Raw genomic sequence first — 13,189 nt, forward strand, 5'->3', positions numbered from 1 at the left:
TTCCTTACCCCACAGTCTCCTCCTGAGATTCCCAAAGTCCCCAGAGATTTGGCAATTGGACGTCCTAGAGTCCCGAAGCTATCGGGGTTTGAATGGAGGCCTACTTGGCCCCAATTGAATGTAGTTCGGTCCTTTCAAAGCACCTAGACACAGCCACACCACATAATGCCTTCAGTATTCTCTGGTATCATAATCACCATTGGTGGCATTTCCTTAAAAAAAAAGCGTGATTTTCATGGCAGCTTTTTTACCTGCTGGGCAAAGCTGTAAAGTTACCGTTGACTGAGAGCGGTCAGTGGCTCTCAGTCAAACGTCGTCGCTGTGGTAGTTGAAGTGTTCCGTGATTCTAATTGGGGTATTTACAAACCCTGTCTTGACTTCTGCTGTTTTTGCCTCGTTGCTTCTTTTGCAACTTGCGTGTCGTCTTGTGTGACCTGTTTGCGACGGATGCTAACCTGTTGAAAGGATGCACCGGCCAAGCGAGACAAGAATCCTGTCTGCACCCCACACTGTTTGCTTTGTGAGATTCCAGACTGTCTAATCGGCTCGACCTCATCCTAATAACTCCAGACTCCACTTTTCTTAATGACTTTCCCCTCCTTAAATGCCTACACAGTTATCTTTGAAGAAGGCAAAAAGGCATGGATGAATCATTTGCAGGAAATGGGGGGGAAGGAGTGTGGTTGGCGCGGCAGATGGCTGAGTGTGTGGGCACATAGCTGTCTCTGTTGTTCCTCCTGCCACGCTCTGGAAGCAAGTCCCTTGGAAGCATATATTCATTCCAGGGTGGGTGCTGCATCCGCTTTCAGGTACCAACATGTAAATCTACATCCGCTGGGATTCATTGTAGATGCTCAAGCCCAGGTTGCGATATTATCCTGTCCTTGAAGTTTTGACATTAGGCCTTCTAGACATAAAGTAATAAACTACTTTAACTCATGGAAACAGAATTCCTCTTGCCATCTTGTGTTTTTTTTTCCTCCAGCAGGATATGAAGTAAGTGTATGGGTATTCCTCCTTGTTGTGGTGCCAGCTCCCTGACCTTATAAGCGGTTGGCAAATGCTTCTATAGAAGCTGGACTGGGTTTTCAGACCAAAAATGTAGGTTAAGCAGAAAATCCCAGATTGTTCCTGCCGGAGCTTGTTGTGGTTGGGATATGGAAAGGCATAAAGCGTCCCGCACGCTTGGGGACAAGAACTGACCAGAAAGCTCACTGAAATGTGTTGTCTGATGTATGTATGAATCTGAGCAACTGTGGTCATCTTGCTGAACTGGCTGGACTAGATTTCTAGAATTCAAAGCAGCATGGGAGTCGGAAAGAGCCTAACTGTCTCAGGAGGGCTTCGTTTTGCCTCTCTCGTCCTTCCTTGTAAGTTGCCAGATGTCATCCATGTACGTACTAGGGAAAAGCATTTGCTATTTTATTTCCGCAGGTGTATGCTCATTTACTTGACAGGCCGTCTTTGATTGTTCTTTCTATTCTCATCAAGGCCGTCTGCCCTCCAGACCCGCATCGCAGCCCACAGGTATGCAGAAGGGTGTCAGCCCTGTTTTCCCTAAGTCGGTAGGTGTTTTGGTAAAACATGCTTCTAGAATTTGGGCTGCTTCTTAGCACAAACCATGACTTAGAAATGACATATTTGACGTGTGAACACCGTAAGAGTCCTTGTAGGGGACAAAGGAGATGGCTTATTTGATAATTGCTTGCTATATAAACACGAGCACCCTCAGAGCAAGCCAGGCATAGCAGCAAGCACCTGTGTCTCAGAACTGGGCAAGCAGAGACAGGGGGGATCCCTGGGGCTTGCTGATTGGCTGGTCTTGCTAATAGGTGAGCTCTCGGTACACTGGGAAATTCTGTCTGAGAAACAAAGTCGGGTCATAAAAGAGACAGCTGTGAGTTCCCATTGGCCTGCTCATACACACACATTCACTCACGATGGCCTTTAATAATAAATACCAAGTAGACTTTGTCCAGAAATCAACATGCAAGATCACAGAATATATTTCATAAATCAAGATCATAAATTTTGTTAATAGAAGAATTTCCACCCCATACTCATTATGATTAAGTGACCTTTTATCTAAAAATCTTACAGATTCGACAAAGACACTAATTCTTAGATCTTAACTATTTTTCATAGTTTTAATGCATAACTAAACAGACCATCCTCTTCCTCCTCTTCTTCCTCCTCCTCCACCTCTTTCTCCTCCTCCTCTTTCTCTTCCTCCCCCCCTCCTCCTCCTCTTCCTCCTCCTCCTCCTTCTCCTCCTCCTCCTCCTTCTTCTTCTTCTTCTAGATTTCCTAGCTTCCCCTGATCCCATGTTTTAGCTCTTTCCAAGTGGTCTGGGGAGAGGGTGGGACTCGGCATTCAGTCCCAGCAGAAGGAACCTCCCTGGCTTTAGGACACAGGTGTGGCGTGAATGGGCTCACAGACCTCACCTCTTAAAAAGTGCTCTCCTCCCTCCACTTCCAGACACTTCAGCGAGATCTGTAATCTAGCTTCCCCACCCTCTCCCTTAAGTGGCTGAGTAACAACCCAAAGGTACAGGGCACTTAATATTTAAATCAAGGGATTAGAGTTCAAGGAGAAAATGTTTTTCCTCACGACCACCTCCTGCCACTCAGTAGATCATCAAGGTGACTTGCAGGACACAGCAACTGTCCGTGTTTGCCTGCAGAGTTCTGGCTAGGTCCTTAACACTTCACCTAGCACTGCTATTTCTTCCTTTCCTGCCTCCCACCTCCCGCCTTCACTTTACAGCCTTGGGATTTCTCTTCCCAGCATAGCCTAGGTTTTTATCTTCCTGAATATTTGGCTAAGAATTACGTTTATCTGTATCTATCACCATCCACCTTGGTTTCATGCCCAACAGCCTGTTTTCTTCCTGATGAGATAGACGTAGATCTATGAGAGCTAGAGTTTTTTTTTTTTTTTTGTCCCCCCCCCCCCCCCCCAGTGAATTGTCTCTGTGTCAAGGCTAGGCCTCTCATCTACCTGGGATTTTCATCAACCCATGGTTCGATGCTGAGAGGAGACAAGCACAGCACAAGCGCATGTTTAGCATGTGTGAAGCCCAGGGATTCATCTCCGTCATCAACAGAAGAAAAGTCAAACAGGTTTGCACGCTAGTAGTTACTTCGTTGGGTCAGTCGTTTCTGACTACGCCAGCCTAATAGCTCTCCCTACAGAAGTCCCACCGGAAGCCCTGACAAAGCCACTTCCCTAGCTCCACAAAACCAACCGCAGTGGTGGCTCTCTCTTTACAAGTGGTGGCTCTCTCTTTACAAGCAGTGGCTCTCACTTCTGTGCTGGAGACCAAGCCAGTCAGAGTAGGGCTTAAAATCCTTCTCATTCAGGAATTTCCTCATTCTGTTTTGTGTATATTTCTGCTGCCAAACGAAATATGATATTTAGGGATTGTAAACAGACCCTTAAAATCTTCCCAGATGGAGAAAAGGGCAAAGGGACTTTTCCTACTTCCTTTTAAATGGCTGGAATGGTATCTTTTCTTCTTTCTCTCTTTCTAAGGGTGGAGGGAAGCACTAAGGCCTTCTTGGAAGTATCACTTTCTCTTCTCTGCTCTCCCTAAGGCAAGAACTGTGAGCAGGGCTGAAGACATTAAAACTCTCAATGATTTACATCCCTTAGAAAGTTTGCGTGGATGATCTGTGGCTGAGGCAGTGTTATGACAAAGGACTCTGGCAAAATGGGGTTGAATCATGACAAAAATACCCTACAGGGAGCCAACAGAGCGAGGGAATTGCAACTGGAAATTGGTGAATGCCAAGTCTGCCTGGATGATTTAGTGAGAACCTATCTCAAAATACGAAGTAGAAAGATGACTAGAGATGCATTTCAACAGCCGAGCCCTTGCTTAGTGTGTTTGTCCTCCTGTGTTCAGTGCCCAACACACGGGGGAAAGAAGAGAACGAGGAAGCTCTCTATTTTCTGGAATGAAGCCGTCTCCAAAGTGGAGTGAAGAGAAACGTGTGAAGAAAAAGCTCCAACTGTATTTTGTGAGTTTTGCCTGTTAGAGCTGGGTCATAATAGTGAATATGCTAATGAATGCATATTCTTATACAGAGACTGTCTGGAGAGACGTGCTGGAAGCCAGCTGATAGCGGTTGTCTTGAGGGGAGGTAATAGATGGCCAGGAAAAACATACTTTCATTCTATACCATTTCTTTCCTTTTGCGCTTACACAAAAATTATAACAAACACAGACATTTGAAAGGAGCTTTTGTTGGCTTCGTGGGTAAACTATACTTTGCAGTTCCAAATCCCATGGCAACCGCATACATTTTTGTGTAAAAGCAAATAAAACATCTTTAAAGATTATACCTGAACGAGAACTATCAAGTAGCTGCCCACTGTACTGTGTTTGGGAACGAATGGCTCTTTCCTGCAATTCTCGCAAGTCGGCACAGTCTGCTTCCGGCTGTTTCCTCAGAGTTCTCCCCGGCGAAGGCATCTTCGCGTCACATGGAAGAACGAGGAATGCATGTGAGAGCAGGCTGAGATCTGTGATATTTAAACTGCCCTCAAAACAAGAACAAAGTTGTGTAAGGATTAATGAGGCTTATTCTTCTGTTTTTCGCAATCTTCTAATTGCTTTGTGAGAGATTTCATCAGTACATTTTCCTGGTAACAGGGAACAAAGGAAATCAGAGTAACTCACCATACTGGTGCAAATATTTCCACTGGGAAGCACTAATCATTTGTCACGTAGGCGCGTGCACTTCCGAGAGGAGTGTGTATTATCTTATTATCGCCTCCCTGTGTGTTCATGCCGTCTCCTCATAGGATCATTCCGCACCTATTTCGTGTTCCTTCTTTCTTCTTTAATTATTTATGTTAGCACAAGAGTGGTTTGATTGCGCCATTTTTATACACGCACATTATTATACTTCGTTCTCGCTCATCCTCTTGGGCCACTGCCCTCATCCGTGCTCTCTGTCCCCTTTGCCTGGTTCCAGAGAGGCCTTTCTTCTGCTTTCATGTCATAGGTACTCCCTTATCTCCCTTCCCTTTCACTATTTTAACATGCCCCACTTAAAAACAAAACTCTTTTTGACTAATTTTGAGTAGAATCTGCTTTCTCAGATTAACAGACTGATCACACCAGCTTCTTCTTTGCTGTTATTTTCGTGATAGATCATTCCCCCATCTTCACTCTCAGTCTGGAGATGCCTTTAGAAGCATGATATGTTTCTGGTAAGCAACAGTTGCATCTGTTGTTTGTTTTGTTTGCTTTTGTAACAGTCTCATTGTAAAACTCTTTTTTTTTTTTTTTTTTTTTGAGCTACGTAGACCAGGCTGGCCTCAAACCACCTGCCTTGGCTTCCTGGTAGAATTAAAAGCCAGGCTTGGGTCTAGATTTCTTTTTTCCCCCTTCGAGACAGGGTTTCTCTGTGTAGCTTTGGAGCCTGTCCTGGCACTCACTTTGTAGACCAGGCTGGCCTTGAACTCACAGAGATCCACCTGCCTTCCAAGTGCGTGAATTAAAGGCGTGCATGTTGTGGTGACTCCCAACCATAAAATGATTTTAGTTGCTTTTTCATAACTGCAGTTTTGCTACTGTTAGGAATTACAATGTAAATACCTGTGTTTTCTGATGGTCTTAGGTGACCCCTGGGAAAGGGTCCTTCCACCTCCAAAAGGGTTGTGACTCAAGGGCTGAGGACCACTGGTTTATCAGAGTCTCTTAGTCATTTCTGCAATGCAGGCTCGGTGATGAGGACAGCTCCAGTTCATACTCACCTTGAAACAGCCTTATTTCTGCAGTAATTCCAAGAGATAGCTTTGACGGAGACCGTGATTTCGGTTAGCAGTTAGGTACTTTGAGGGCTTGAAATAAATCATCCCATGCTTTCTTAGCATTTATTCTGATGTCTCTGCCTTTGTCAGTAGATTGGCATTTTCCCCCTTGAGTTTTCAATATTGACTCTTTGCTTTATATTTTTGACAACTTGACTATAATCTGTCACGTAGAAGGTCTCCTCACATCGTGTCTCTTTGAGATTACAAACGCCTGTGATGTTTGAATGTCTACAGGTTTCTCTAGATTTGGGGAGTTTTCTGCTATAATTTTCTTCGAACCTACTCTAACATGAGGAACTGTATTAAAGGGCCACAGCGTCAGGAAGGCTGAGAACCACTGATCAACACAGATAGGGAAGAGAGTCTCAGTTGTTTCCCTTGGCTTCTGTGCTGTGTCTTCCCCATGGTCCCCTTGACTGTATTACAGGATTTGGGACTTTGTGGTCATCCTTAGTGACTTTCTTTTCCTTATTGATATTTGAGTATATGGTATTTCCTTTGTCTGTTCCTCCACCCCTGTCATTCCAGCTTGTGCTTGATCAAATCTATTGACGACTAGCTTCCCGCTTCGGTTTCTTTGTTTTTATTTATTGAGGTTTCTATTCCAACATTTCTAGTTAGTTTTTATTTTTTCTTCAAAAGCTCAATTTCCTTGTTGAATTTTCCTTCTGTGTTGCTGATTTCTTTTCTTTTCTTTTTAAATCCACACTGCTGATTTTCTCATCTACGTTGCTGAATTTTTCTTGTAAGCTGCTGTCTTTCCTCCCCCCCCCCCCCCCCCCCCGCCGCCCAACACTGAATCAACTTGCTTGTTTATACGATTTCTGGTAATTGACTATTTTTGCTTTTTAAACCATCTAGCGTTTTACCTGCTTTGGTGGCTCTAAGTTCTGTGGTTGAGGAGTCATGGCACCTAACTTTTTCATGTGTTTGTGTTTCCGTGTTGCAACTTAGATATCTGAGGATGTATATAACGATTCCAGTCTTATTTGGGAATCTTATTGAGTAGCCTACTTAACTTAAAGAATCACTTAGAAGAAAACAGTCTGTGGAAGCATCGTCTGTGCCCCCCCCCCCCCCCGAGGCAACAAATTGAAGCTGTGCTCAGTTCTTGCCTTGGTACATCACCGATTTTTCCCTCTGTCCTTTCCAGAGCGTCTCTCATTTCCGTTGTGGGTTTCTAATGCTCTTCCTTTCTATCTTTTTTGGAATAGGCTCTGCTTTTCATTCCAACTGTCTTCTTCACTTCTTCACACAGAGGTGGCTGCTAGCGTGCCATCTTACCCAGAATCCTATTCAGTTTTGGTTGGTTTTTTTTTTTTTTTTTTTTTTTTTTTTTTTTTCGGGACAAGGTTTCTCTGTGTAGCCCTGGCTGTCTTGGAACTCACTTTATAGAGCAAGCTGGCCTTGAACTCATAGAGATCAACCTGCCTCTGCCTCCCAAGTGCTGGGATTAAAGCTATGTGCCAAAATCACCCAGTCCTTTCTTTTTTTTTTTTTTTAGGGCTAGGGAATAAATATGGGGGCTCAAATATTCTGGGCTACTGGTCTACCAACCCAAGCCCTCCTTTTTATTTTTTGAGACAGGTCTAAATTTGCTCAGACTGTCCTTGAACTTAGAATTTTCTCACCCCAATCTCCCAAGTAGTATTACAGTCTTGGGCAACCAGGCCTGAGCTCTTAACTGTTCTTTTCTTGAGTAGATCATTCCCATGTGATTTAGCTTTCTATCTTCTGAATATCTTATACCAACTCAGCACTAATATTGGGTATAAGATTTTTCATTTTTCATTTCTCTTTTCTTTTTTTTGGTTGTTTTTCAAAACATGGTTTCTCTGTGTAACAGCCCTAGATGTCCTGGAACTATCTCTATAGACCCAGGCTTGCCTCAAACTCACAGAGATCCACCTGCCTCTGCCTCCCTAGTGCTAGGATTGAAGGTGTGTGGCACCATTGCCCTGCTAAGATTTTTTTTTAAGATAGAAAATAGATTTACTTTGAGGAGACTTAAACCAGTCTCAGTATTCTGTGGCTTCTCGCATAGATGCAGATGACCCTTTCCCAATCAAAATGAGCAGAGAAACAGTATATGGTCCAGGGTGATAGATTCCTAAGGGTGACAAAGGACCTGGCAACTGAGAGAAAGGGCATGGTTAGGTGCCCTTCACTATAAGGACAGGCTACAAGCATCAAACAACAAAGTAGACGCTGAAGACATTGTGCCCAGTTCTTAACTTAGATGTTGTATAATCTCCTGCTAGCATGCCCAGCCCACAGTTCTGCAAGAGTAATAATAGGAACAGCATCTCTTACACTTTTGCTCACAATGGGAAATCCAGGCCTTTCTTAACAAAATTCCTCTGCAGAACAGCGTTTGTAACCACGCAGGTTGCAAGGGCACTTTCATCTGGAAAGCAACAGGCTCTTCTATTGAAGATGCCACTTCCTGGGTAGGGACAACTCGGCATTTCTGCAAAAGAATCCTTCAAAGAGTTCTGCAGATCCTTTGACTCAATCTTCGCTTTTTCAGTAGGCTTGAGAAATTGCATAATAAACCATTAAAGCGGGGGTTGGGGGGAGGTGGTGGTAGCTTCTTTTCTCCAAGAAAAATTATTGCAACTCCCATTTAAGCTAACACGTCTCCCTTTTCCTGGTGGCAGTTGCAGGCATCTCTGGGTACTGCTCTGCATGAGGTAAGATAAGTATTTTGTCATTGTCTATTATTAGGGAGGGATTCGGAGTCACGGAGAAGCAAAGTGATTTTTCCAGCCTCAGAAATAAAGGGACGAAAACGAAGCTGGCTGATGAGCGTCTTTATTTTAGGAACAGGACAGCTGTGTTGGTGTGAGCGTCATTTTCCTGGACAATTGCAATGGCTTCCTACTTGGTTTTCCTGCTCCCCGTTTCTCTACTCCCTTCAATGTACTCACCCCCTTTGTTTCCAGAATTATACTCTGAAATTATGCTGCACCCCCTTATAAATGTCTCTGATAGCTTCTCATACTCCCCACCCCAGTATATGTGTGTGTGTGTGTGTGTGTGTGTGTGTGTGTTAGGATACATCTTAAGTTCAAACTCCTTCACATGGCATCTAAAGCCTATTTTGGGATTCTAAGCTACCTTGTCCATGTTCTTTGCTAGTCTTTTACCTCTCTACACTGCTCAGCCACACCCTGATGATCCTGTATGCCCATCACTCCAAACTCCACCCCTGTGGCTCCAAACCACACCCCTGTCCTTTCCTCTCGCCTAGGTGTTCTGGTTTCTATCATGAATGTCTCTCAAAGTCTTTGTGTTAAAGGCTTGGTCTCTAGCCTGGGGAAATACTGAGAGATGGTGGAACCTTCAGGAATGGGGGCTGAGTTAAGAAAGTTAGATCCCTGGAGGTCCACATTTGAAGGAGATAATAGGAACCAACCCATTCCTGTTCCTCTTTGTTTCTTGGCCAACATGAATGAGTGTTCTCTCCTGCTAAATGTTTCTCCATGGTTCTTGACTTCATCACAGGCCCCCAAAGCCAGCCAACCCCCAGCTAAGATCTCCATAACTGTTAGCCTGAAATACATTTCTCTTCCTTTGCATTGCATTTCCTCAGGTGTTCTGTAACAGCAACAGAAAGCTAACACTCACTCTTGGGGATGAGGAAGGGAGACTCTGCGTTCCACAGGAATTCAGCTCAGATAGCGGTTTCCCTGGGTCACTTGCCACTACCACCCCTACTTCCCCCTCCCCTCAGAGTAGACGAAACACTTCCTCCTTCGTTCCCACACTACTTCCTTCCTATCGCAGTTACTTTTTTTTTTTTATTATTATTATGTTCTAGCTACTGAGGCATGTATCTAGCTTCCCCAATCAGGTTTCTGTTTTGTGATAACTTAGCATGAATGATCTCCTCTGCCGCAGCTGTCATTTAAGTCCTAGAGATGTGTCTCGTTCTCAAGAAACACATGAAGTTGTTATCAAGAACTGCTTCCTCTCGGGCAAACCAACAGCTAGATCTCTGTCCCATGTTCCAGTCACCTGAATGAACTCACAGAGCTATGCCTTCAAAGGCAAGTGGATGAGTTGTGTCTAATCGTCTTTTTGTATAAAGTTTGACATGTGTGGGCACAGGGTAATAATTGATTTGTCTAGGCAGTGAACATTCAAGGTAGTTTCTATGCTCCAGGACTGGAGTTGATGGGTATGAATCCCTGTGTGGGATATCTTGTGGAGCCTCTTACAGTGTGGTCCACCCATCTTAGCCCCTCCTGGCTGCTAGGCTACAATTTAGTTCTCTGGTTTCCTCTCTAGACTTTTGGAATAGAAGTCCTTTGGGTATCCAGGTATGGCAGCACATGCCTTTAATTCTAGCACTTGCAAGGTAGTGACAGTCAGATCTCCATAAGTTTGAGACAAGTCTGTCTAATACTATATACTCTAGGCCACCCAATGTTACATGGTAAGATTCTGTTTCAAACACATACACACACACACACACACACACACACACACACACACACACACACACCAAAGAAAGAAGAAGGGCAGAAGGAGGAAGGCAAGGAAGGAAGGTAGAAAGGCAGGCAAGTAGACCAGGAGCTGTGGCATAATCCTTTAATCCCAGAATTCAGGAAGCAGAGACAGGAAGATCTCTGAGTTTGAGGCCAGCCTGGTCTATATAGTAAGTTCCAGAACAGCTGGGGCTATTCAGAGAAACTCTGCCATGGGGAAAAAAAAAACAATAAAACAAAACAGACCCCCAAAAAACAACAAACAAAAAAACCCAAAAAACAAAACAAAAAACCCAAACAAACAACAAACAAAACAAAACAAAACAAACAAACAAACAACCCAAACAACCAAAAATGTCAGAGGGTCTTTGGGGAAGTCCTAGGTGTGTTATGGGAGTGAGTACTCAACAGGTGTCTCCAGACCTTTAATTACGAGACTCACTAGTCTCACGCCGTGGGAAGCCTCTGACCAGGCAAGGAACTAATGGGTTCCTTGAATGGGTGTCATGAATCCTTAGCTACTGGTTCTCAGCTTAGGTCACATAGATTAGCATTTTCCCAGGGGCTTTGAAGCAGTTCCAGTGCCTGAAACCTACTTTAGAATGGCTAAGTCAGAGTCATGGGGGTGAGGTCTGGGCATCTCTGCATTTCCAAAGTTCTGCTTCTGAGCTGGGCCTGGCATAGATCTCCAATCTTGGATACTCGCGACTATGAGGCAGGGGACTGCAAGTTCAGTGCCTGCCAGGGTAAAAGTGTGAGTTCAAGGCTCATCTAGGCAACTTAGAAAGACCATGTCTCAAAATACAGAAGTAAAAAGAGCTCCGAGGACCTAGCTCAGTGGAGAAATGCTTCCTGCCATGCCCAAAGCCTTCAGTTTAACTGCCAACACTGCAGAGACAGAGGAAGAGGAGGGGACAGAAGGAGGAAGAAGAGGAGGGAAGTAAGGGAAGCAGGAAAGAAGGAAGGAGTTGCAGAGTTGCTTCTGAGTAAGTGGGGCTGTAAGGCAAAAAGCAGATTTTTCAAGTCAAATCCAGAGGGTCCCCCCGCCCCCGACAGAGTTTCTTTGTGTACCTCTGGCTGTCCTGGAACTTGCTCTATAGACTAGGATGACCTCAAACTCACAGAGATCTGCCTGCCTCTGCTTCCCAGGTGCTAAGATTAAAGATGTGTACCACCAGCCGGGCGGTGGTGGCGCATGCCTTTAATCCCAGCACTTGGGAGGCAGAGGCAGGCGGATCTCTGTGAGTTCGAGGCCAGCCTGGTCTACAAGAGCTAGTTCCAGGACAGGCTCTAAAAAAGCTGCAGAGAAACCCTGTCTCAAAAAACCAAAAAAAGAAAAAAGAAAAAAAAAAGATGTGTACCACCACCACCTGGTCAAATTTGCAGGTCCTAAACTCCAGTGGCCACAGGTCCCACATCTGGGTTAATGTCTTTACTGCATTTTTCATGGTGGAAGTGGAACCTATACCACGCTTAACTGGGCTGCACTCCCATAAGCCTTGGCTATGAGCAATCTAGGCAATAGTCCTTTTCTTTGTTCTTAGCACTCTGAATACGAGGGGCACCAAAGGTCTCGTGCTCAAGCAAAAGCAACAGATCTTTTGGTCTCATGGAGGCAGAACCCAGACACTGTAACAGGAGGCTACATGGTGACGTTTGTCACTAACTTGCTTGACATCTTATATCTTCGTCATCAACATTGTAAGCCTGTCAACTTCAGCCAGAAAGAATTTGTCAGCTGGGCTGGGTCTTAGAAGCTCATCATCCCAGATACTCTGGGAGGTGAGGCAGGAGGATTAAAAGTACAAGGCCTCCTGGGTAAATTAGTGAGAGCCACCCAGGCTCAAAACAAAGAGCTGGTCTAGCGCTTGCCATGGCATGTGAAAGGCAATAGGTTAAATGCACAGGAACACACATGGAGAAGGAGAGAGTTCATCTGATATCTTTTATGCTAAATTAAAAAAACTTCTCTGGTCACTTAGATGATTTATGTTGAAGACTGTCACAGCCATCTATACTACAGTGGTTATATTGATTTACATAAAAAGTAAAGTCTCACTGGGCAATGGTGGTGCACGCCTTTAATCCCAGCAGTAGTGAGGCAGAGGCAGGTAGATCTCTGTGAGTTCGAGGCCAGCCTGGTCTATAGAGAGAGTTTCAGGACTGTCAGGGTAATACAGTTTCAGGACTGTCTCGAAATAAAACAAAACAAGACTAAATTCTCATACAGGCATCATAACAAAAGGACAGAGAAATACCATCATAAAGCACTTTTCTCTAGGAAATGGGTTGGTAGGCACACAGCCCAGCAAGTGCTTTAGATTTTGAATGTATGGGTGAAGAATCGAAAGCTTTTGGTGGGTTTAGAAGAGCCTGATGGGTTAGACCAAAAGACTGATTGCTTCCCAGACATTTAATAAAAATAATCTTGTAGTCATACGCACATAAACGTTGCCATAGCAACTGCGTGAGCAGGTGGGTTGTTCGCTCAGAGCTGGCTGTGAACCTCCGCTGTAGCACATCCTTCCTCACCCAGAAATGGAAGGTTTCTTTCAGTCACACATGGCTGCCTTTCACGCCCAGCTCTGAGCTAACGTTCCCTTTCATCTGACGAACTCCCTCAGGGCACAAAGCCAAAGGGAGAGTGGAAATTCCCAGAGCTTGAGAGCCCTTCCATGCCCAACTCAGTATCAATGTGTGTGTGCATCAGGGATGCAAACTCCAAGTAGCTAGAGAGGATGGGTCCATGGCTTCACCCAGTAAGTAGATTTCCAGTCCCTCTCTGGTAGAATAAACGTGCAGACCATAGCGACAGGAGCAACTGAGCTGGCAGAGATGGAGGATAGAGAGCACCTGCTACTTCAGCGTGG

Source organism: Arvicola amphibius, chromosome 17 (assembly GCF_903992535.2).
Source record: "Arvicola amphibius chromosome 17, mArvAmp1.2, whole genome shotgun sequence".
NCBI classification, from domain to species: Eukaryota; Metazoa; Chordata; class Mammalia; order Rodentia; family Cricetidae; genus Arvicola; species Arvicola amphibius.